At 46.3% G+C, this 26652-nt stretch overlaps 1 pseudogene; it reads right to left on the bottom strand.

Moving 5' to 3' along the window:
• Positions 1-19732: 19732 nt before the first annotated feature.
• Positions 19733-19823, bottom strand: LOC126000690 (uncharacterized; annotated as a pseudogene).
• Positions 19824-26652: the final 6829 nt, after the last annotated feature.

Genomic DNA, 26652 nt, shown 5'->3' with positions numbered 1-26652 from the left:
TTCAGAAATCGCTCCTGGCAGGCTTGGGGGTCCTTATGGGATGCCTGGATTCGAACCAACGCCCTTCTGCAAAAATGGTGAAAGCCTTACCTCCATGCTAATTCTCTGGCCCCTTCAATTCCTCTTTGCTTTTAGTGTATCTCAAGACTTTATTGTCCTGGAATCCATTCATGGACTGTTTACTTTCAACCTGTTTGCTTCCAACCTTGATGAGGTACTTAAGGATTTTGAGGAGGCCTACATTTCCTCTTCAATCTGTTTGGGTCTGGAGTCCTTGACGAAGCCATACAATTGGAGTAAAGCTAAACAAAACTTTATTTAGTCAGCTAAAAACCCCATGCTGTTTGGTCAGAGCTGTCTCCGAGAAGAGATGACCATGTCCCAAGTCACAAGTGGGATTATCTAGGGAGGCGATATAGAGAGCTGCTAGTTTCTGATGATCTTTAAAATGATTGACATTGGGACCATAGCTATATAGCACAACAGTACGGCATTTGCCTAGTAAGCTTCCAACCCATAATGGACTAGATTTTGTCACCAGCATCCTATTTTCCCTCTAGCCTGGCAGGAGTGATTTCTGAGCACTGAGCCAGGAGTAACCCCAGAGCACCTCCGGTTGTGGCCCTAAAACCAAATGAAATAAAATAAAATGATTGATTATTGTCCAGGATGCCTTCCTTCTGCTCCTTACCAGATAGGCTACCAGGTATCTTGGATAGTATTAACGGAAGCAGACTTGAGAAAGTCTAACATGTTTTTCATGACTCGTGGTCCTTAGAAATTGGCTTCTCTCCTTGTTCAGAATCCAGGACAAACAAATCCAATTCACTCCTGTGAAAATTGTTTTCTTGGTGGGTAGTACAGCACAGAGAGTGTTTTCCTTGCACACCAGTGACCAAGATTAATCCCTGATATTGTATGGGGTCCGCAATGTTCTCCAGGAGTGACTTTAGAATACTGAGCCAGAAAAAAAAAAAGAATACTGAGCCAGGAATCTTCCTCTTGGGAGGGACCTGGTTTGATTCCAGCATTCCAGATGGTCACCCAGCCTACCAGGGTTAATTTTTGACTGCAGAGCCAGGAGTATCCCCTGAGTGCTGCTGGGTGTGGTCCAAAAACCAATCAATCAATCTATCAATCAATAATTAAATGCATAAATAAAGCTTAAAAAAGAAATTGAAAATAACTTCAAGTTGAGAATTCTTTCATGGGAGTAACGTGGAAAGGCCTTCACTGGCTCCTCTCACCTTATTCATAGGCAAGTTCATATTGAAGAAAAGCATTACATATTGTAGAGTTTGTGAGAAGACCTGATCTTAACTCCTTACACCATACTATTCCTAAAAGCTATCCTAATTTATGGAAGAATGTTGAGATCATCTTTTTTTTTTTGCCACACGTGTCGGCAGCACTTAAGGGATACTCTTCCTTTTGAATACAGAACTCGATCCTGGCAGGCTGGGAGACCATACAGGATGCTGGAAATCGAACTGGGTCCCTCCCAGGTGGGGCAAATGCAAGGCAAATGCTCTACCACTGTGCTATCTCTCCGCAACCAAGAAATTCGTTTTTCTTAACGTTTATTTATTTATTTATTTGTTTATTTATTTATGTTTTCCGGGGGCCACACTGTTGACTCTGCAGTAAAAAATCCACACAAAAGAGGGAAAAAGAGGCAAGAAGGTCAAACACAAAGCCAGTTGCTCCAAATCAGGAGCTAGCAAGGCTGCAACAAGACTCATTCCTGTCAGCCAAGGCTAAAATTTTTTCAGATATAAACAAAGTCCTCCCCTAAAAGGAGGGAAGAGGAGAAGCATGCAGAAAGAACAGATACAAAAGAGAAATATTATGTAGGCCTCTATATACCTCACACACATAATAAGATCAAGGGTTCTTTTGTGAAGCCACCAATGTGGATAATAGTCATTTCACTTAGGGGATATGAAGCATAGAATCATGGGTGATGCTGAGTGAAAGCTTGCCACAACCATAGTCACCTGAAGGGTTCTAAACACTTCGAGGCAGTTTGCTGAGCAAATGTTAAAGGGTTTCCCCAATACAGTACATGTGTGAGACTTCACACCACTGTGAATTCTCCCATAACTACTAAAGGCTGAACTCCGAGCAAAGGTCTCCCAAAATACCTTACCTTCTTATTCAGGTTTATAACCCATATGCATTTTAGAATTTATTTTTGGACCACACCTCTCAATGCTCAGGACTTACACTGTCGCTAAACTCAGGAGTCACTCCTGGTCCTGCATGGGACACCCTGTGGGATGTTGAAGATCAAATCTGAGTTGGCTGCAACAGGGCATTAAGCACTCTCATACTATGCATTATAAAGCACTGAGGAATAACTTAAAGCTTCCAAAATTCCTTATGCTTAGGCAGCTTTTCTGCAGCATGAACCATCCTATTTAAAGCAAGGTTTGAAGATGAACAAAGACCTTCCCATATACATTATACATACTAGTTTCTCTCCATAATGCACATTCTTATGCAGAGAAAACATTCAGAAATAAAATCTTGCCCCTATTCCTGACATATGTAAAGATTCTCCCCAGTTTAAATTCATTTTTATTTCTTTTTTGAGCCACACTTTTATGTACTATGTGGTTACTTCAGGTTGGCAGGCTTGGGGGAAACCTAAAGAATGCCAGTAATCTTACTGGTGCAGGGGTGTGGAAGGGAAAAACACATCCCTGTTTAACTGTGTTCTCACACACCACATATAATTTTCATATTAGTGAAACTATCTGAGGAGGAATGAAAGATCTTCCCACACTTCTGAGTCACCTCAGGTGTCTCTCCAGAAGGAATTCTGCCATCATTCCTAAGGTATGAGGGGATTCAAAGGATTTCCCAGTCCTTATATACATAAATTTCCTCTTCAGTATGAATAATTTAGTGCCTAGTAAGGCTTGAAGATCAACTGAATCTCTTCACGCATTTCTTACTTGCATAAGATTTCTGACCACAATGGATATTTCTTTTATTTTTATTTTATTTATTTTTATTTTGGTTTTTGGGTCACACCCAGGGGTGCTCAGGGGTTACTCCTCGTCTGCTCAGAAATAGCTCCTAGCAGGCACGGGAGACCATATGGGACACCGGGATTCGAACCAACCACCTTTGGTCCTGGATCGGCTGCTTGCAATGCAAACGCCGCTATGCTATCTCTCCGGGCCCGACAATGGATATTTCAATGGCTGTGAATCTTGCAGAATGAAGACCTTCCCACAATCCATATATATACGGAGAGTGTTTGTATCCAGTATGAATTTTGCTGATTGATAGGGTCTGAGAAATAAGTGAAGACATTCCCAAACACCAGTACATTTAAAACTTTTCTCTATTTTAGGGGCCGGGCGGTGGCGCTCGAGGTAAGGTGCCTGCCTTACCTGCGCTAGCCTAGGAGACGGACCGCGGTTCGATCCCCCGGCGTCCCATATGGTCCCCCAAGCCAGGAGCGACTTCTGAGCGATAGTAACCCCTGAGCGTCCCCGGGTGTGGCCCAAAAACAAAAAAAAAAACAACAAAAAAAAAAAAAAAAAAAAAAAAAAAAAACTTTTCTCTATTTTAATACTCCACTGAAAATAAGTCAATAGAGAAGGTCTTCGACATTTCAGATTTATGCCTTTTCTACATTATACATTCTTTTGTTCTTAGAGATCAGCAGAATGCCTTACATACTGACAATGTTCAAGACTTGTCTCCAGTATGAATATTCATGTGAGGTTTCTCTCCTGTATGAAATATCTTGTCTATGAAGGACTGAAATTCAAGTGAAGGTGGTCCTGCACTCCTGGTATATACTTGGCGTCACTCTGGGACGCATGCTTTCATGCATAGCAAGATCTGAAGAATGATAGTAGCCCTCCCCACACTGACATGTAAAAGGCTACTCTCCAGTCTGAATTCTTTTATGCTTAGAGTACTGAGCAAACACGGAAGACTCTCCCAATCTACTGACATGTAAAAGGGTTCTCTTTAGTATTAATTTTCTTGTGAATATAAAGGCCTAAAGATTGAGTAAAGTGCTTCTCACACTCCTGACATGTATAAGGTTTCTCTCCAGTATGGATTCTCTTGTGACTATTAAGGTGTGAGGACAGAGTAAAAGACTTCCCACACTCCTGACATGTATATATTTTCTCTCCAGTATGAATTTTCTTGTGATTATAAAGACCTGAGGTTCGAGTGAAGGCCTTCCCACATGCCTGACATGTATAAAGTTTCTATCCAGTATGAATTTTCTTGTGACTATTAAGTTTTGAGGAGTGAGTGAAGGCCTTCCCACACTCCTGACATGTATATGGTTTCTCTCCAGTATGAATTTTCTTGTGAGAATAGAGTCCTGAGTATTGCTTGAAGGCCTTCCCACACTCCTGGCATGTATACGGTTTCTCTCCAGTATGAATTTTCTTGTGAATATAGAGTCCTGAGGATTGAGAGAAGGCCTTCCCACACTCCTGACACGTATAAGGTTTGTCTCCAGTATGAATTTTCTTGTGACTACTAAGGTCTGAGGAGTGAGTGAAGGCCTTCCCACATTCCTGACATGTATACAGTTTCTCTCCAGTATGAATTTTCTTGTGAATATAGAGTCCTGAGGATTGTGAGAAGGCCTTCCCACACTCCTGACACATATAAGGTTTGTCTCCAGTATGAATTTTCTTGTGACTATTAAGGTCTGAGGATCGAGTGAAGGCCTTCCCACACTCCTGACATGTATAAGGTTTCTCTCCAGTATGAATTTTCTTGTGAATATAGAGTCCTGAGGATTGAGAGAAGGCCTTCCCACACTCCTGACACGTATAAGGTTTCTCTCCAGTATGAATTTTCTTGTGACTATTAAGGACTGAGGAGTGAGTGAAGGCCTTCCCACATTCCTGACATGTATATGGTTTCTCTCCAGTATGAATTTTCTTGTGAATATAGAGTCCTGAGGATTGAGAGAAGGCCTTCCCACACTCCTGACATGTATAAGGTTTCTCTCCAGTATGAATTTTCTTGTGACTATAAAGACCTGAGTATTGAGTGAAGGCCTTCCCACACTCCTGACATGTATAAGGTTTCTCTCCAGTATGAATTTTCTTGTGACTAGTAAGGAGTCCTGAGGATTGAGTGAAGGCCTTCCCACACTCCTGACATGTATAAGGTTTCTCTCCAGTATGAATTTTCTTGTGATGATAAAGACCTGAGTACTGCTTAAAGGCCTTCCCACACTCCTGACATGTATAAGGTTTCTCTCTTCTATGAAATCTCTTATGCCTTTTAAGATTGGAGGATTGAGAAAATACCTTCCCACACTCCTGAAATCTATTTTGCTTCTCTTGTGGTTGGACTTCCTTAGTGCCTCTTTGGCATGAAGGTGGACTCAGGGCATATCCACCCCGCAGACCCTCAGGGGTATCATTTGTACTGAGGGTATCTGAGGAAACTTCAAGGTGCAGGGCACACACAAAGTCTCCCCCACATTGCTTACACTCAGGTAGCTCCACTCTATGGGTAGTATGCTGGTTAGCCTGAGACTGTGAGGGGCTCAGAGCAAACACTTTTGTTTGCCTTTCCCATGATTTACCCTCTGTAGGGGTCTGAGTCCAGGGAATGGGCAGAGCAGACTCTGGGGAGTTTTGCACAGTGATCACTGGCTCTGGTGAAAGAAATCTCTCTTCACTCTGGTCCACTTCACAACAGATTCTTGATTCCCCTGATTCCTCACTCGCATTGGGATATGGGCAGGACAATTTCCTCCAGACTGCGGCACACAGAACAGGATCAGCTCCATCCAACAGAGTTTGGCTGTTTCTCTGAAACAGCAGAGGATTAGTTCAGTTACCTGTCTCACCTTTGAATTTCTCCATTTTTGTTTTTTGTGTCTTTGTTTTTGCTATTTTGCATTTGGGCCACACAATGGCGCTCAGAGTTTATTCTTGACTCTGCTCTCAGAAATCTATCCTGGCACGCTTAGGGGACCATGTGAGGAGCCAGACATAAAACGAGCATACTCTGCAGTGCATAGATTATTAAGGGCATCAAAGGGTTGTACCAAAGGGTTCTATTTACAAATAGAATGTGCTTGCAGCATTAACTATCCAACCAGCAAAATCATAATATTGAATTGCAACTTGCAACACTTACCATCTCATACTTTTTTAGATATTCCATTCCAAAAGCAAACTGCTGAAATGTCACTATCGGAACTTGTGGTACACCATCTAAAATAACCCAAATATAAAATCTTAGAATTAGTTGAATGAGCTGGGGTGGAGCGATAGCGTAGCAGTGGGCTGTTTTCCTTGCATGTGGCTGACCCAGGATGGATCTGGGTTCAATCCATGGAGTTCCATATGGTCCCCCCAGCCAGGAGCAATTTCTGAGTGCATAGCCAGGAGTAACCTATGAGTGTCACCAGGTATGGCCCAAAAAAACAAAAAAAGAATTAGTTGAGGGGCTGGAGATATAGCATGGAGGTAAGGCATTTGCCTTTCATGCAGAAGCATAGTGATTCGAATTCCGGTATCCCACGTGGTCCCCCATGCCTAACAGTAGTGTTTTCTGAGCGCAGAGCCAGGATTAACCCCTGAGCGCTGCTGGGTGTGACCCAAAAACCAAAAAAAGAATTAGTTGAATGGGCCAGATAGTATTGCTTTGGTATCTGCCTTTCAAGCAGCCAACCCAGGAATCTTGGGATCAATTGCTGGCCCCCTATATGGTCCTCAGAACCTGTCAAGAGCAATTTCTAATCACAGATCCAGGAGTAACCCTGAGCACCATCGGGTGTGTCCCAACCCCCCGACCCCAAATATTAGATGAATGTAACCTGGTAGAATGCAGCAAAAGTGATGGAATAAATACATGTGTTAATGGTACAAAAATCAGCTTAAAGAAAAGAGAAGAGAAGTCAGAAGGATTGCAGTGAATTGCTCAGTACAGATGAGTGAATTCCAGTGATGGAAGAAATACAGGTTTTAAGGTACTAAATCAGTTTTGAGAAAAGACAAGATGAGTCAAAATGATTGCAGTGTATAGCTCAGTGTGGTTTCCCTTGACAAGAGATGAAACATACTTAGTGGTACAGATAGAAAGCCCACCATTGAGGGAGTTTTATTTGCAACTAGCTGACTCGAGTTTTATTCTCAGCATCCCATATATTTCCTAAAGTCATGAAACGAATAATTAGCTTGTGCAGTTAAGGTTGTGCTGAGCATAACTGATTTATCCCCTGCAACAAATATAATATTTCTTATGGTATGGGGCCAGAGAGATAGCATGGAGGTAAGGCATTTGCCTTGCATGCAGAAGAGTGGTGGTTCAATTCCCATTGTGATCCCCTCAAAAACAAATAAAAAAAATTTCTTACGGTTTGGGGCCAGAGTGGAAGTAAAGTAATAGGGTGTATGCTTGCACTGACATATGACAGACTTGTGTTCATTCCCTGGCTTTCTAAATGGGCCCGGCAGCCAGGAGTAACCCCTGAGCACAACCAGGTGTGGCCCGAAAAGAATTTCTTAGTATTTTCAATAATCATGTCAAATACATAGTATAGCAGAGAGGGTGTTGACCTTCCAAGTGGTGGACCAAGTTCGCCTCCAGCATCCCATATGGTACCAGAGACCATTAGGAGCTAATCTGAAAAACACCTCCAGATTCAACCCTAACAGCACCAATAACTAGGTAGCAAAAAGAATAAAAAAGAAGCCCTTCTTTGGAATATCAAGTACCCTGCTAAAATTCATGGTGAAGGGAAGTGTAAAAAGACTGGTGAGAGGGACACCCAGCGACTGCTAAGAAGGGCACCCCAAAACCAGGCTATGCAACCAGACAGAGAGATCACAGATGGTAGGTGAAGGCTTAGAATCTCAGATTCTGTTGTAAAGATCCACAGAAAGAACCAGAAAGAGCAATGACTAGACAGCAAAGTTCCAGAATATATTGGGATTCAGCAGCAGTGAACGGAAATTGGAAAGACCCCCACCTCGATCAAGTAGCCTAACACAAATTGTTCAGCAACCACATTTCTGTAGGCCCAGGATGATACATACAGCAGGGTCTGAATCACGGGATTGTTGCCACACTTACCTGGAAACATGCCTCTCTGCAGTGTTCCAAGGTCTTCTACTTCCAACCAGGAGATAAGTGCAGGCTTCACCCCACAATGCCCTGGCAAAGAGGTGTCATTCATGGGTAAAAGACAGGAAAGAAGATAGCACCTCAGGTGCAGTCTCGGTCCCTAATGAAAGAGGCTGAATCATGGGACAAATAAATAGAATCTCTGCCCTGCATATGCACCTTGCTTATCATACAGATGACACCAGGTTGAAATCAAAGTGTCCAACAAAGAGACAGCAATAGGACAAAAAGGGTTCACACTAGGACAAATTACATCAATCTCAGAACCCTGAGGCCTTTGTGAAATGAGCATAGAATATAGAGCTAGGATGAATCTCCATCACCACTAAGGTTTGCAAGGACCAATCATGTCTTAAAAAGTAAGGGCTTGGGTGATAGCACAGCAGTAGGGCATTTGCCTTGCACATAGCCAACCCAAGATGAACCTTGGTTCAATCCCAGGCATCCCATATTATCCCCAGAGTCGGCCAGGAATAATTTCTGAGTGCTGATACAGGAGTTACACATGAAAGCTGATGGGATTGGCCCAAAAACAAACAAAAAAATAATTAAGGGTTTGAACAATAGTACAGTGGGGCGGGTACTTGCCTTGCACAGACTGACAACAATTTGGATACCAGAACCACATATAGGATCTATTATGCCCCACAAGCAGTTTTCTCTTGATTAATTTTGGGCACACTTTGCGACGCTCAGGGATTACTCCAGGCCAAGTGACCAGGAATCGCTCCAGAAATCCTCTGGAGATCATTGGGATGGTGGGGATTGAACCCAGGTCAGCCTCTGTCAAGGCAAGAAACCTATCTTTCATGCTATTCTCTACCCCAGCAGTGTTTCTGAGTACAGTCATAAGCAGGCAAAATCTCTGGGATATGCTAGGTATGGTCCAAAACAAAACAATAAACAAAACTATTAAACTGTAGCTAAGATAGGGAGCAATGAATTGGGGAACAGAGTTTGCCTGCAAGAGCCTCAGATGAGATCCCATTCCCACATCATTATTTCAAGAAGCAATGGGGCTATCCCAGTCTCTGACTGCCATTGGGTGCTTATGAACTCAGGAAGAGAACTTGACCCAAGGTCAGAACAAGAGCACTGTGGTAGGCCTTACATTAGGTTTGTCTTACATGAGGTTAACCCAGGTTCAATCAATCAGATCCGCCCTCACAGGTGCCCCAACGGGGCTCTCACCTATGGCCTGCAGGTGCTGGTAGGTCTCTAGCATCACTTCTCTGTAGAGATTCTTCTGAGAGGGGTCAAGGCACAGCCACTCATCCTGGGAGAAGCTCACAGCTACTTGGGAGAAGGTCACAGCATCCTGAGTAGCAATACAGTAGGGGGTCATGGACAGCTGCAACCTGGAATCTACACTGACGCAGGACACCCAGGAGCCTAGAGACTCAGGGACAAGCCCCTAGCCTTGGGAGGAACCAGCCTCCATGTTCTCTCTACCATTACGAGATTCACTTTGAGGAAGTCCCATCAGCCTACATGACCTGTGGACACTATTGTAGAGAGTTCTTGAGGTGAAGTTATGAACACACAGCAAGGTCAAAACCAAGCACAGAACCAGAAGGATCTGTAAAGTCAACTCTGGGTGGTGCCCCAAATGGTAAACACATACCATTCCATTCCATCCCCATGTCAGACTCTTCACAATGAAAAAAGTGTGAGAAGGAAAACTCATAATTCAGTGAGGGATTCAAATCTGTGCTCTTGGTTATCAGCACTCACAATTCACCCTGAAATGGATCCATCCTATTTTAGGGTAAAAATGACTGGATTCAAATAACTATGTCTTCTAAAAAGACCCCTGGCTCTCATTTCTCTCTTAGAGCCACGGAGCCAAGGGGCTTGCTGACAAGAGGCCAATTGTTTACTGAGGAGAAATATGACTGAAGGGAGGAGGCAAGACTCTGCAGAGTGAAGGTGAAGTGCAGAGTCAGGGATAAACCTATTAAATGTGGGGACAAAATATTAACGTAAATCAAGTGTTTTTCCATGTGTGAATCAGGAATGATACTTCAGGCAGATATCCTGAGATCAAGGTCTCTTTCCTCACCAACAAGAAGGTCCTTATTACCAGCAATTAAAATTGGGTTAGCTCTCCATAATGTCTAAGACATGACAAGAGTAGCCCAAGAACACTGAATAGGACTAAGGCCTGAGCACCATCAGGTGTGGGACCCAAAACAAACACAGCAAACAAGGACGAAAGAGGCCTCTAATAGAAGAGGTCAGTGGTACTGACTGGAGTCAAATCAGGGCAAGAGATTCTTTCCTAAAATATCTCTGAACCCCTTTCTCTGTACTGGGGGCTGCACACTGTTGTCCCTCACCCTGTTGCTCTATGTGCCATACTCACTCCTAACTGGATACAGGATGTCAAAGTGTTTGATTCCATCTTCTCTCTCCTGGATTCCTCCTTAATTGCAGCAGTAAGGACCTTTGCAGTAAGCCCTGGAGAAAAGGAAAAGCCATGAGCAGCAGAGATATCCTGCCCTGACCAGAAGTGACAGCACTGGTGCTTGAAAAGCTCTCATGGACCAAGCCCTGTACAACAGCTTCTTCCAACATGGGGCAATGGGGCAAGATACTGTTTGTGTTGGGGAGTTCTGATGGGAACAGGAACACAGGCTCTTTATAGCAGTAACACCAGATCCTTCAGGTGCCACACACAGACTAGGGGAGTCAGGCTATTCTCTGGTCGGAGGTGCCACTACCACAGGGACCCAAGTGTGACAAACCTGCCAGGGGAGCGAGATTGGGCCTGGGCGTGCCCTCCTACACATCAAGGTCATCTTATAAACTGGTCATCACAATTCCCTCCCACACTGTCTTGTGGGTCCTGCTTGATTCTAACCCTGATAGGCACATTTGAACCCAGCATCCAGCTATTTTTAAAGGGAACGTCAGTGAAAAGCGCCAAACAGCATGCTATAAAGCATAGTTATCCTTTTATCCACAGCAGTTAAGAAGGACCATGATGTAAGTTGTGTCTGTGACTTGGAGATTCTCACGCAATAGATCTCCGGTGAAGAGACTAGAGGACACCCAGGAGAGCTTTTGCCCACAGGTGCTGACCCAAGTCATACACGGGACAGACCCAAGAGTCCCTGAGCCCCGGGGGTTGAGGCCCAAGTCTCCACTCATCCAAAATTAATATTTTTCACACAATTCCCCGTCCCCAAATCAAACCTTTCCAAAGTACTCGCCCTTGCCCAGCTGAGTCGTTCCCTACCACCCTGTGAGGTCCCCTGGGCCTGCTTGGAGTGATCCCCGAGCCAGAGCTAAGCAGCGGCCCTGAGCACCCCAAGGGTGGACCCCAGAGATGAGCTATAGAAACATCTCGGTACTTACGGGGCCGGAGCACAATCCAGAGAGCAGAGTCACTGCCGAGAAGCCACAGGCCCGACCACAGTCCCCCGTCCCCGTCCTCCTGGTCCCTGCAGGCAAACCCGGGTCATCCCAGGCATGGACGCCGAGAGATCCACTCCTCTTTCTGCCTCCTCGGGCCCTCCTGTCTCTGGGCCGCCACTCCAAAATTCCCCGCGCTCCCCCTCCCATCACCGAGACCCTCACAGCTCCGGGCTCCAGAGGCCCCTCGGCAGCCGAGAGAGAGTCTGAGTCGTCCTCCGGACTCCCGCGAGCCGAGAGAACTGTCCACAACCATCCAATTGCGGTCCCTGGAGACAGAGCCCCAGGTTGGTGACCTCACAGCGCACCTGCCTTGTCCTAAAGGGCCAGGAGCCGGGACTGACCCCATTGGGTTTGGAAGGGAATGTCACCTGCTGAACTTGGTTAAGTCATCCCAATCCCTAGAGAGGAGCGATTCCTGGGCTGCAGAGGGGAGGGTCACACTTTTAACCAACATTGCAAACTCCACCCGACAAACATGAACCAAGTGTTCAGAAGCCACACTTTTCCCGCCCCCTGCATCGCCTGGTCTTCAGGTGAGGCCTGGATAAACGTTGCCCTGGGTGACCCCCCCCCAGGAGCTCCAGGGGAGCCAGGCCGAGAGAAAAGAGCCCCGCAGCGAGGGTGGGCTTTGTCAGGGCTACGACAGTCACTGGCTGTCCAGTGATCATCTGCCGGGTGGCGGCAGCCTGCGGGAGCTGCTGCTTGTGATGCTGTGCATCTTCCTCAAAAGGAAGACTCTGCCCTTTGCCATCAAGTCAGGGTGGGGGCTCTTTGGGTCCCCCTGGGTCACAACGCCCCAAGGACTCGAAAGAGGAGATTGATACCCGACTCTCTCTGAGCCCAAGGACAAAGCTCAGCTTCTGGCAGAGGATGATTCAAGATTGTGAGAACTTGAACCCAGGAAAATAGGGGTTGCTACAACAATTCATACAGGATGAAAAATCCAGATACCATCCATGCCCCTGCTATCCCAGTTCCTGTTGAAGGCCAGTGTTCTCATTCTTTACATTGAGGGTGGCACACACGGGGATGGTCAAGGGCTACTCCTGGCAATGCGCTTAGAAATCGCTCCAGGCTTGGGGGACCATATGGGATGCTGGGTGATAGAAACGCAGTCTGTCCTGCTTGCACCAGTCGGGCACAAAAGCCCTGGGAATTGCTAGCTGTGGCCCTCCACAGAAAAATAAACAGAACAGTGAAACTGTGGTCAGGATAGGAAGCAATGAGTTTGGGAGAGAGCTTGCATGCAGGACCCTCAGATTAGATTCTGCCACACATAATGCCCCAAGAAGCATTGGGGTTACCCCAGTCTGCTGCCTTCCAGGGCTTATGAAATCATGAAGGGAACTTGAGTCACAAAGCCAAACCAATAGCACACTGGTATTCCCTCTACCTTGAATGTGATCTATCCAGGTTCAATCTACCAGGGGATCGGTCATTACAGGCATCCCAGGTGGCTCTCACCTACAGCCTGCAAGTGCTGATAAAACTCTAGTATCATATCTCAGTAGACTGAGCTTCCTCTGAGAATCATCCAGGCACAGCCACTCATCCTGGGAGAAGCTCACACTTATGCACACTGGGATACAAGCTGAAGGCAGGACCCAGGACCCTAGAGACTCAAGAATCTCCCTTTGCCTGGGAGAAACCATCCTTCATGTCCTTCTCTCCATAGGCATGCCCAGAAGACAATCCAGTTATCACGGTAAGGAAGTCAGATCAGCCAACATGACCTGTGGGCACTAGTCTACAGGTTTTTGGAGCTACAACTTGCACAAAGTCCTTCCAAGGCCAATACCCAGGACAGAACAAGCAGCATCTGTAAAATCCACTCTGGATTGGCCCAAAATGCTAATCACACACCAGCCAGACCCAACTCCAAAGCCTGACTCTTCACAGTGCCCAAGAAGCAAGGCAGAAAGCTTATGGTTGAATGAGTGACTCAATCTTGTGCTCGTGGTTATCAGCGTTCACTGTTCACCCCAAAGCAAATTCCTAGTGCAGGTAAAAATGACCTGACTTCAAATAACTATGGCTTCCAGAAAGATTCTTTGCTCTCATTTTACTCTTAGATCTGCAAAGCCAAGGAGCCTGCAGACAGGGAGGCTTTGAAAGTGCAACTGGTTTAATGAGGAGAAATATGGCTGCAGGAAGGAGCCAAGACTCTGTAGAGTGATGGTCAAGTGCAGAGCCTGGAATAAGCTCATTAATTCCGCGGACAAATAATAAAAATAAACCAAAGAGCTTTTTCAATGGTGAGGCAGGAATGATGCTTTATAGCAGAAATCCTGAGCACCAGGTCTCCTTCCTCACCAACATCAGGGTCCATATTACCAAGAGGTCAACCCTGGATCTCGGCACTCCATAGTGTCCGAGACCTGACAAGGGTGACCCAGAGCACTGAGGCAGGAATAACACCTGAGCAACACTGAATGTGGACCCCAAAACAAACAACAAAGTAAAAAGAAGCCTCTAGTAGCAAAGCATAGTGTCCCTGCTTGAACTCAAATCAGGTCCCATGGTTCCTTTCTGAAACATTTCTGCCCCACTGGCCCTAGGGGCTACACATTCCTGTCCTCCTACCCAGTCTCTCTTTCCTATACCCACCCCTACTTGGGGACAGGAGTTCAGAGGGTGAGTTCCCGTCTTCTCACTCCTGGATTATTCTTTAAAAGCAACATCAAAGCCCTTCGAAGTGAGCCCAGGAGGAAACTCACAGGTGTGAGTAGTAAGGACTCACACAGCCACCTGCTCTGACTGGAAGTGACTCCACCTGGGCTGAAACTACCTGATAGGTTGCAACGCTGGCACCAGCTACACCCAACTTGGAGAAATAGAGCCAGATACTTCTTTCTTCCTGGGGCTGTGAAGGGAACAGGAGCACTGACCACAGCCTCCCTCTATGGCCCTAGCCCGGCACCAATCCTGGCCTCCACAAAATCCTTGGGATCTCAGGTCAAGGACTGACCCTGGGACAGGATCTCTGTGTCCTAGCAACCCCTGCAAGCCAGCAGCAGCTGGGGGACTCCACTCAGGATGTGGCTCTGTGAAAGGGACCCACGGTGGACACACCTGCCAGGGCAGTGGGTATTGGGGCTGTGTGTGCCCTCCTCAGTACCACTGTCATCTTAGAAACTGGCCCCATATTCACAAGTACCACCCAACTCTTTCCCACTGGACGCTACTTGACCCTTATCCAATCAGACTCTCCGAACCTGGCATCCCACATCAGCTCCTTTGTGAAAAATGCCCAATTAGCACTATTACCCTAATATCTGCAGTGCTTCCTAAGGACCATGATGTGAGATGTGACCTGGGTCTGGCACTTGGAGCGTCTCACTTAATAGACCTTGGGGAGGGGCTGACCCAAGTTCTACAGCTGGCAAGACCCAGGTGCCCCTGATCTCAACGGTTTGACTAAACTCTCCATGTACTGAAAATAACTTTATTGAGCACAATTTCCCATCTCCAAATAAAAATCTTTCCAATGGGGGCCAGGCGGTGGCGCTAAAGGTAAGGTGCCTGCCTTGCCTGCGCTAGCCTTGGACGGACCATGGTTCGATCCCCCGGCGTCCCATATGGTCCCCCAAGCCAGGAGCAACTTCTGAGCACATAGCCAGGAGTAACCCCTGAGCATTATCGGGTGTGGCCCAAAAATAAAAAAAAAATCTTTCCAATCCATTTGAGTCGATCTCCAGCACCTACCATAGTCCTCTGACCTGCCTGGAGTGATCCCAGACCACAGAGCCAAGCATCAGCCTTGAGTACCTCGAGTGGCCTCTGGAGATGAGGCCATAGAAAAATCTCCTTAGTTTGTGGCTGGGGAGAAGAGACAGGGGGAGGCACTGGCAAGCAGCCAAGCACCCTGGGGCCACCCGATTCGGGCCTATTCACCTCTTTGTCTCTTCTTTCAGTCAAGACGATCCTGGGTGGAATCTTTAACTATAGAAACTTGATACCAACAACAGCGAAACTGTAAAAAATTTTTTACCAGGACCACAGAGAATGAATCATGGCTGAGACAGCCTAGTATGCCTGGAGCCCTGAGTAGGTCTTATGCCAGAAAATTTCAAGGCTAAGGTCTCCATACACATAGGCCAAGTTTTTCCCTTCCATCCCCCCTATTTTGCTGGGCCTATGCAAACAAAAATTGCCACCCACACCGTTTTCACTATATTTTTTAACTCTCTTCCTTTACAAAAATAAGAGCTTACTAAACTTTCTGCTAGTGCATTAATGAGTTGATTGGTGATTCAATAATGTTCAAAGCTATACTTGCCACTGAACATTTACTTTCCTTTCTCTCCCATCTCTTTAGTGTTTCATTCAATAGTCTATTTCTTTTCTTTAATCATGTTGTTTTTCATCTTCCTGAAACAATTGTATTATGATCAGTTATGGCAACTATGAGAAGCATTTTCTTTCTTCAATAAATAAAAGATATAAAACATTTTATAAAAGGTCACCACAGGAATCAATGCAACAAGATCCAACTGTTGGCGTGCTTGGTCTGTCTGGTCCCTGGGGCCACCACTCTGTCTTCCCCAAGGTGCCCATGCCGCTCACCAGGCCCAGACCTGGAACTCCAGGGTGCTCAGTGGTCCCTGGACAGTCAGAGAGGAAATCGTCCCTCCAGAACCCATTGTGCCGCGGAGTCCCCCTAAGAGCCCTCCCTCTTCAGTTGATGTCGGCTCATTGGAGTTTGACTCTGGAGATAAAGCCCTGGGTTCAGGTTCAGTGACATCACAACACACCTGGCCAGAGCCTTAAAGGGCCAGGCCCCAGGACTGACAGGCACTTCCTGACTGGGAAGGTTAATTTTTTTTTCTGCACTTGGCTAGAAGATCCCAACTGGGGTTAGAGGTGGAATTTGTAAGAATAAACAGAGGGGAGTAATGTTTTCAAACCAATATTTCTTTTTTTTTTTTTTTTTTTTTTTTTGGTTTTTGGGCCACACCTGGCGGTACTCAGGGGTTACTCCTGGCTTCTGCTCAGAAATAGCTCCCAGCAGGCACGGGGGACCATATGGGACACTGGGATTCGAACCAACCACCTTAGGTCCTGGATGGGCTGCTTGTAAGGCAAACGCCACTGTGCTATCTCTCCGGGCCCTCAAACCAATATTTCAAACTCTACCCTCTAAACAAAAAAACCAGTGCTCAGAGTCACACTCATTTACCCACGATGCTTTGCATTTATGCAATTGTGTTTCAGGATTACATAAGCAAAGATCAGATTGATTCATCCTCAGTGCTCTGGGACCACTCAGAGCTGTGCATCTGGAAACCTATGGAGTCCTAAGAAAGACACGGCTCAGCCACTTGCAAGATACTTTTTTGGTTTTTGGGTCACAACCGTCCATGTTCAGGGTTACTCCTGGCTTTGCGCTCAGAAATCACTCCTGGCAGGCATGGGGGTAGGGAGGACCATATAGGATTCTGGGATTTGAACCACCTTCCATCCAGGATCAGCTGCTTGCAAGGCAAACACCCTACTGCTGTGCTAGCTCACCAGTCCCTTCTTGAAATTTCTGACCCACGAGAAACTCTAGAAAAGCAAACTCAAACTCAGAAAATAGAATACTTGTTCTATGGATACAGCTTGGGAGCATCTATTAGTTGCAGAGAATGGGAGAGGTTTAGGGAGCCACTGATATGGTGGCCTCCGTATAGAATGCTACTTCCCTCCTGCCTTCCTAGCCACCCCAGTGTACTCTGGGAATGCTTGTTCTTGGGGGAATGTCAGGGGACTAGACACTGGAGTCAGCCATGACTGACATCTCAACTAGTCCAATGATATCCACAAGAACTGGTTCTTAGAACTCATGGATTGGGGGAACTCTAGCCTCCAGCAGAGATGCAGGAGATGCTCTTTTGTTTTGTTTTGGAACTTAGCTTTGCTGAGTGTTGACTCCTGCAAGAGTCCTGGGACAATATAATGTGCCTGGATTAGACTCTAGAGATGCATAAGACATCTGGTCCTCCCCTTGTCTTTGAGGGAAGAGCCTAGTCCAAGGCACTTGACCCAAAGACCTTGCCACATTGACCCAATAAGGAAAGAGAAAGAAAGCATAGTTAACAATAATAAAAGGGAAAGAATAAAGAAACAAATCATCTATCCTCCAGATACTGGGATGTTCTGGTAGGCATCTGCCTTTGACTTCCAGGCCCTGGAAGAAAAACTATTTTCCAAGTCTTGCTTTGTTTTGCTCAAAACAAGACCTGAGGTGATAGTCTATTGTGGAGAACCCTTGGTCCATAAGGGCCATCACCCTGCTCTGGTGACCCACCAGGAGGTTACAGCCTTCAAATGCTACTTCCAGTCTAGAGGATGGTGCTCAAGCCTGCAGATACAAGTCTCAGCCATCAGAGTCTGTCCACACGCTACCATGACAGCGGTGCCTATGTCGATTGTGACACTGACCTTCTAAAATGTCAGCTCTTGTATCCCAAGCAGCAGGTTGCCCTCAGCCAGATGGACTCCTGCGACTGCACCATTAAAGAGTGGCAGCCAGGTGGCACCTGAGCACATCAGGTGTTGGTTTGGAGCACAAGTGATGTGCAGAATACAATGTTCCTACTAGGCCTCACCCCAAGAATTAGACACAGGCTGTTGGATGGGTGTGAGGGGACCAGTGAGGGGACTAACCCGGGCTGTTCCTACTAGGCCTCACCCCAAGAATAAGACACAGGCTGTTGGGTGGGTGTGAGGGGACCAGTGAGGGGACTAACCTGGGATGTTTGTGTATGTGTGTTTGTGAGGGCTGAGTGTTCTGCTTTGGTTTGACCAAAGGTGCCTGGTGCATGACCCCCCAAACTTTCTCTTCAGGTGTCCCTTTAAAAGGGGAAAACTGAACCCAGTAGTTTTTTTTTTTTTTTTTTTGGGTTTTTGGGCCACACCCGGTGATGCTCAGAGGTTACTCCTGGCTATGCGCTCAGAAGTCGCTCCTGGCTTGGGGGACCATATGGGATGCCCGGGGATCGAACCGCGGTCCGTCCAAGGCTAGCGCAGGTAAGGCAGGCACCTTACCTCCAGCGCCACCGCCCGGCCCCGCAGTAGTTTTACAGATCTGGTTATCTGTTCTGTTTTCATACTCTTTCTTGGTTCTAACCAAAACTACTGTAATTCCAGGACAGTCACACCCAACAGTGATCAGTGGATATCGCTGGCTCTGCACTCAGAGACAGTCCAGTGCTCAGAGGAACCTAGGAAATTTTGTCAGTTGAGTTCAAAGAAATAGCACTGCCTGCTCTATTAACTCTGACCCTGTCTTCTTTACAAATTCTCTTTGCTTGTAGCACTGAGCTATCCAAATCAATGGAACAGGTCCCTGGAGTATGCAGTTTTTTTGTTTTTGTTTTAGTTTGGTTTGGTTTTAGGGTCACACCAGGCAGCACTCAGGGGTTACTCCTGGTTCTATGCTCAGAAATCACACTCCTGGCAGGCTCTGGGGACCCTATGGGATGCCGAGATTCGAACCACCGACCTTCTGATTGCTAGGCAAATGCCTTACCTCCATGCTATCTCTCTGGCCGAGTATGCAGTTTTAATTAAAACACTACTCTTGTGGTCAGAACGATAGCATATCGAACAGGACATTTGCCTTGAACATGGTTCCACCAAGCTTCGATTCTCACCATACCATTGGTGCCACTGTGCATTGCCAGGACTAATTCCTGAGCTCAGAGCACAACAGATGGTGGCTCCCATAAAGTAAATAAATAAATACATACATACATATCTATACTCTATATGTAATCTAATCACACTTCCCCTATACAATCCATCTATCCATGAACTCTAATCTCTTGATCCAAGTCAAGAAGAAGCAAAACTTCTTACCTTCCAGGCAAGAAGTGCGTGGTGTGCAGCTGCTAGAAGAAGCTGTGCTTTATGGTACCTGGCTTCCTATGCCCTTGGGTGCTTTTCCAGTTTAGTCTACTTAGCTGCCTTCCCTGCTGACCTTTGAGCTGGCGAGAGGTGGGTGCCCAAAGGTGCAGACAGGTCGGGAGGGATGATTTTAATTCCTGATCATGAAGGGGCCAGCCACTCTGAGCAATCCCAAAATTTGGGGCTCAGCCAGGTGATCAGGAGGGAAGCCCCAGGGAGGTAAAGGCCCGAAAAGGCAGGACTATTTGATATTGTTCCTTTATTCCTGTGGATTATCTTTTTTTTTTGTCCCCCAATTCACAATACAGACCAGGCAAAGGGCCTGGGTTGAGGTGTATATGGGGTGCATTTACTGTACACCTCCTCAGGAGGTCCTGTGGATTATCTTGATGGATCATTTTGATGGACCAAAGAGACTAATAAAGAGGCAAGTCGAGCCATGAATAGGGCAGGCTGGGAGGCACTTGCAATGTGGCCAAGGGAGTATGATGTCTGCACCCAAAAATGACCTTGATGCTGAAGCCCATGATCTAGATAGAAAGCGAGCTTGAACAATCACATGCAGGAAATTTTAGAAATGACTGTGAAAAGAACCAAGAAAACTGATGCTGGTAGGCTCCAAGTGACTCATAGGAAGTAGGAGGAGAGACAGCAGCCAGGAGAGGGAAAGAAACCTGACCCTTTGGCTCTCACCAGTTCTGTTTCCTGGAAACAACATGGAGATCCAGACTTACTCCTTCTATCAGGCCTGGACTGCAGGGAGGGCATTCCCTTGCATACAGGTGACCCAGATTCCATTTCCATCACCTAATAAGGTCCCCTATGTTTGCTCAGAGTAATTCCTGAGCACAGAGTCCAGAGTAAGCCATGATAACCATGTGGTTCCACTAAAAAGAAGAGAAACACCAGCTTTTAGAATACACTAACTACAGACAGACACAGTCACAGCATGCTTCTGAACACATATCAGACTAAAAGTTGGAAAGTCCCCAAGTCAAGGGCAGGTGCTGCTACCATGTCCTAGGCGACATGTGTCCATTGTTTCAAGTTGGCTTTTCAAGGGTGTCTCCCAGCCTGACCCCCTGGGTCTTTTTTCTTGGCAGGAGTGCTTTTGTTAGGTGGTTGTCTGCGGCAGTGTTGGAGGTAGTTGATGGTCATTGACATTTCTCTCCTGGCCTCAGTTCCTGCTCGAGTCTCTCTGAGAGGGGGCCCAGCCTTCTCTGAGGGCTGCAATGGACCTGGGTCTTGGTTTCATTTGCCCTAGGGTCTCCTCCCCACTTCCGTACTTCCAAACTAAAAAGATAAAGTGTTTTCTTTTGGTTTTGGGCCACATCCAGCTACACTCAGGGGTTATTCCTGGCTCATTGCTTCAAAAGTTTGCCTTTCAGGCTCAGATTAGGTATTAGATGTTATTAGATATTAGATGCTGGTGATAAAACCCAGGTTTGAACCATGGCAACCCCTGGGTGGCCCAAGATTAATTTCTGAGTGCAGAGCCAGGACTGAGCCCATAGCACCTCCAGGTGTACTCCAACACAGAAATATAAGCAACAAAAATTTGAACGAGGGCCCGGAGAGATAGCATGGAGGTAAGGCATTTGTTTGCCTTTTATGCAGAAGATCGGTGGTTCGAATCCCGGCATCCCATGAGCCTGCCAGGAGCAATTTCTGAGCAAAGGGCCAGGAATAACCTCTGAGCACTGCTGGGTGTGACCTCACCCCCCACAAAAACACAGACAAAAAATTTGAATGAATACTTAAATGCAGCAACAGAGGAGAAGTTAATATATGCTGGTTTCAGGTACTAAATCAGCTTCCAGAAAAGGGAAAATAGTTTGGGAGGATCATGGTGAGGATCTTGGCAAAAATCACATTAGCTTTCTCATGGGCTCACTTGTAAAATTTTTTTCTGAGAGAAAGAGAGAAAGCACAGCAGGGGGGGGGGTGTTAGCCTTGCAAGAGGCAGACTTCAGTTCAATTACCCGCATCCAATATACTCCCCAAGCACTGCCATGAATAATTACTTTTTCTTTTTCTTGGGTTTTGGGCCACACTCTGTATGCTCAGGAGTTATTCCTGCTCTGCGCTCAGAAATTGCTCTGGCTTGGGGGATCATATAGGACATTGGGGGTTTGAACCACGATCTGTCCTAGGTCAGCCGCGTGCACATCAAACACCCTACTGCTGAGCTACCACTCAGGAGGCGTGCCATATACTTATACTTTCTGATAGTAGAGCCTGGAGTGTCTACTGAGCATCAGTCCCAAATGAGAAACAAACAGGACCTGAGCAATAAATAGCACAGCAGGGAGGGTATTTTCTTTGCATGTGGCTGACCCAGATGCAGTGCCTAGCATCCCATAATGTCCCCTGACCTGTCAGGTCTAATTTCTGAGTGCAAAGCTAGGAGTGTCAGAGTATGGCCCAAAAACCAAACATCAGACAAGGAAAGAAGGGGCTAGGGTGATAATACAGTGGTGAGGACACCTTTTAATGGAGGCAACACTGCTCGATTCCCATCATCAACAAATGCAGCCAGGGTGATACCTCAGAACACAGCGGTAGGAAGGCTGATTTCCTGCTGTTTCCAACGGAAATAAACAAAACACAAACTACAATAAATTAGGGAACATGAATTATGGCTTTGACAATAACCCCCAAGAAGATCAGGACATGTGGCCCTTAACAAACTATGAACAAAACTAAGTCACACTTGTTCATGTTCAAGTTGAACTCTATGGGGGTTGGGCAATACCACAGAGGAGAGGCACCACCTTACACAAGGATTACTCAGGTTGGATCACTAGCATTCCAGGGTCCCTGAATAACATAAGGAGGTCTGAGGTCTGAGCAGGAGAAAGTCCTGAGCATGCTCAGGGGTGGCTAATACACACCCTTCACCAACATTAAATGTGATATTACAGGAGGAGTTTTGGGCCACAGTGCTCAGAACTGACTCCAAGGTCTGTGCTTAGGGGTAACCCCTTAAAATATAGAGGTCAATGTGGAGCCTGAATCAAGCCTGGTTAATCCCAGCCAAAGCAAACACCTAACAAATGGTTTCTCAGGACTGTGACATAACATTTAAAACTATAAAGTTGACTCCCCTAAGAAATAAAGTAATGGAGCCGGAGAGATAGCATGGAAGTAGGGCCCTCACCTTGCATGCAGAAGGATGCTAGTTTGAATCTGGGCATCCCATATTTCCCACGAACCTGCCAGGAGTGATTTCTGAGCATGGAGCCAGGACTAACCCCTGAGCCCAACTGGGTGAGACCCAAAAAACAAACAAAATAAAATAATAAAAGTAATAAAGTAAGGACAGTGGGTTAGAATAATAGGGAGGTGCTTGTCCCTGGGAAATCTACAGAGAATTATATCCCCTGCTGATCCCAGATACACATTTGATCCTGGGGCCCCCATAGGTAGATTCTGCATAGATGGCCCCAGGGCGGTTCTCACTTATGACCCTTAGGCCCTGGTTGACCTTCAGCATCAAGTCTCTGTGTAGAGGTTGAGCTGAGAGGTGTCCAGGCACAGCCACTCTATGTCCTGAGCCAGCCCACAAATGAAGGTGGTCGAGATTCCTAGCACACTAAAGTGGTTCAGGGCCTCTCCCCTCTGTCTTCAGGAAGAACCAGCACTGACCTTATGGATAATGTTAAATACTCTGGCTGGAATCCATAACAGCATGGAGGGCATTTTCCCTGTAATCATGGGACTCAGATTGCAACTCTGCATCCCACATGATCCCGTGAGCCACAGAGGTTATTTCTAAGCACATGATGGGCAAGGCACAAAAACAAAACAATCATTATCAGGGAGCCAGAGAGATAGCATAGCAGTAGGGCATTTGCCTTGCATGCAGCCAATTCAGGAAGAACAGTGGTTCAAATCCCAGCATCCCCTGTGGTTTCATGTCCCTGCTGGGAATGATTTCTGAGTGCAGAGCCAGAAGTAATCCCTTTGTATATCCAACATAGGAAAAGAATTCTATACAAAAAGAAATCTGAAGTAGAAAGATAGTAGAAAGCACAAAGAAATCCAAACAAAAACCCAAAGGGTACTGCACACACAGGAATAGACCCAGCCACATAGTTTACAATAAGGCAGAAAATTCTTCACCCAGAGTTTAGAGATTTAGAACTCTGGGGAGTGTGCCAGAGAACCATGCTGGATCCTGAGTAAATATAGGAGAAGACAAAGACACAGGCATTGGCCTCACATCTGGCAACTGCAGCAAAAAAACAAATAAAGAAGGTTGTGCTGAACCTACAGAACAGCCAGGAGGGCACTTGTGTTGTACAAGGCCTGCCCAGAAAGAACCTCAAATTCCACATATGATCTATCATGCTGAGCACCAGGGACACCTGAGTGCAGACCAGAAGAACCCCTATCGGCTGTGGAGCCAGAACTTAAAATCACTTAGTGTTGCAAATCAGCCCCTGAAGAGGTTGACTGACGGATGAGGATGAGGTCTTTCCCCTTCAGCTCGGAGCACTCATCTGCCACCCTGCCTAGCCAACGGGTCTGAGGTGAAAAGGTGGGTAAACAGCTCGAAGACAGTCAGGCTTGTGAAAATATTAGTTTTATTCGGTGGACAAGACTGAAGTCCAAAGCCTCAGCATCAATTCCTGCCAAAAGCCTCTCGCCTTCCACAGACCCTTGTTTTTATCCCCCAGAATCAGGTACCACCCAGTGGTGGGATCAGATACCACCCAATGGTGGAAGCAGAATCAGGTACTACCCTAGGGTGGGGGCAGAATGCCAGGTTACACCCTAGGGTAGGGCACAATCACCGATCAGGTTAGGGTCAGTAACATAATGATCCCCCAAAATATTTACATATACAACAAATAAGAGATCTGATCCTTGATGAGGTAGAAATGGCGATTTAGGGCAGGAATCCTGGGATCAATCTACTTTAGAAATTTCTTCAGTTCCCCAGACTACAATCAATTAGTCTTAGATAAAGGGGCAAGAAATCCAAAATGTAGCAAGGAAAGCCTCTTCAGCAACAAATGGTGTTGGCACAACTGGTTTTCCACGACTTGCAAAAAAAGCAAACTCAGATCTCCATCTAACACCATGCACAACGGTCAAATCCAAATGGATTAAAGACTTTGATTATCAGGCCTGAAACCATAGGTATATAGAACAACAGGTTGGTAAAAAAAAAAAAACACGCACACACACCCCAGGACATTGAGATGAAAAGCATCTTCAAGGAGGAAACAGCACTCTCCAAACAAATGGAAGCAGAGACAAATAGATGGGAATATATTAAGCTGAGAAGTTTCTGCACCTCAAAGGAAATATTGCTTAGGATACAAAAACCACCCACAGAATGGGAAAAACTATTCCTCCAGTACCCATCAGATAAAGGGCTAATATCTAAGATATACAAGGTACTGACAGATTTAACAAGAAAAAAATCTAACCCTATCAAAAAATGGAATGAAGAGGGGCTGGAGAGATAAGACCAAGGTAGGGTGTTTGCCTTGCAAGTGACCATCTCAGGACCAATGAACACTGTTTCAAGAGCCAAGTCTGAACACACTGGGGGCCATTAAAACAAACACAGCAGGGCCTGGAGAGATAGCACAGTGGCATTAGCCTTGCAAGCTGCTGATCCAGGACCAAAGGTGGTTGGTTCGAATCCCGGTGTCCCATATGGTCCCCCGTGCCTGCCGGGAGCTATTTCTGAGCAGACAGCCAGGAGTAACCCCTGAGCAACACCGGGTGTGGCCCAAAAATAAAAAAAACAACAACAAACAAACACAGCAAACAAGGACAAAAGTAGCCTCAAGTAACAGAGTCCAGCACCCCAGCCAGGGGCCACAGTTTGACAATGTGGGGGCTGAACACTCCTGTCCCCCCACCCTGTCCTTATGCTCACACTCTCCACCTACCTGGGAACTGGACATTCAATGGTGCAGATCCATCTTCCCTAGTACATATTATTCCGGAAGAGCAGCAGAAAGGCAGTTTGCATGAATCCCTGTAGGAAAGACATGGTGGTGAGCACTGCAGAGGAAGAAAATCCCTGCCCTGACAGGAAGAGCCTGCAAGGACCAAAAATGCCAGTTGGGCCGCACCTCTGGGCACCAGCGCAAGCCCATGAGAACATACACAGACAGAAAGTCCTTTCTCTCCTAGAAAACAGAATGGGGCTGGATGTGAATAGGATAGGAGCACTGGTCTTGGTCTACAGGGAGGAATTGCACTCCTGAGTCCCTGGGTGTAAGGCAGGGGCTGACTTTGAGGCAGAAGTCCATTATGTCACTACCCCCTGCAAACTGGAAGTAAAATGGTCACTTGTACTCAGCCTGGAAGTACCTCTGCCAGGGGTATTCAGCGCTTGCTGCCCACCTGCCATATGGTTTCCACACACACACTGCTAGCACAAATACTTATGATTAGTAGGACTAATCAGTGGCTTTGAGGAATTAAAGGAAGTAAGAAATTTAATTAATTAATTCTCACAATCTTTCATAAGACTCCACTCCAACACAATTTCTTCTAGGAATAGTATGTCAGAGGTTAAGCTCAGACCGTCCTCAAAAACCAAACATATCATTTTTATTCAATATGAACATTCTTATGAATAAGGTGTAAGAAGACAATGTAGGCCTTTCCACGTTACCCACATGAAAAAATTCTACTTTAAAATTTTCTTCAAGTTATAACCTCTGAGGTGCTCAGAGGGTTATTCCTGGCTCAGCATTCAGAAATCACTCCTGCAGGGCATAGGAAACTCTATACAGTGTCGGGAACCGATGATGGGTCAGTTGAGTGCCAGGATCCCAGTTGTACTACAGAGCAACCCATCAGAAAAAAAAGTGTCCTAGTAGGGGCCGGAGAGATAGCATGGAGGCAGGGCGTTTGCTTTACCTGCAGAAGGATGGTGATTTGAGTTCCAGCATCCCACATGGTCCCCTGAGCCCGCCAGGAGTGACTTCTGAGCATAGACCCAGGAGTAACCCATTAGCACTGATGGGTGTGACCCAAACCCCCCCCCCAAAGTGCCATAGCAATGAAATGAATAGAAGTGGAAATTAATGACTCCACACTCCTTAAGTACCTGATCAAGGTTTGGAAGCAAACAGGCAGGGAGGCACCCCAGGACAATAAAATCTCCAGATCCACTAAAAACAAAGAAGTTGGGAACACAGGAACCAGAGCCCAGTGCAGGCCAAAAGA

The sequence above is a fragment of the Suncus etruscus genome, unplaced genomic scaffold, assembly GCF_024139225.1.
Source record: "Suncus etruscus isolate mSunEtr1 unplaced genomic scaffold, mSunEtr1.pri.cur scaffold_135_ctg1, whole genome shotgun sequence".
In the NCBI taxonomy this organism is placed as follows: Eukaryota; Metazoa; Chordata; class Mammalia; order Eulipotyphla; family Soricidae; genus Suncus; species Suncus etruscus.
Note: the sequence above shows the minus strand (reverse complement) of the source record. Positions and strands in the feature narration are given on the sequence as shown.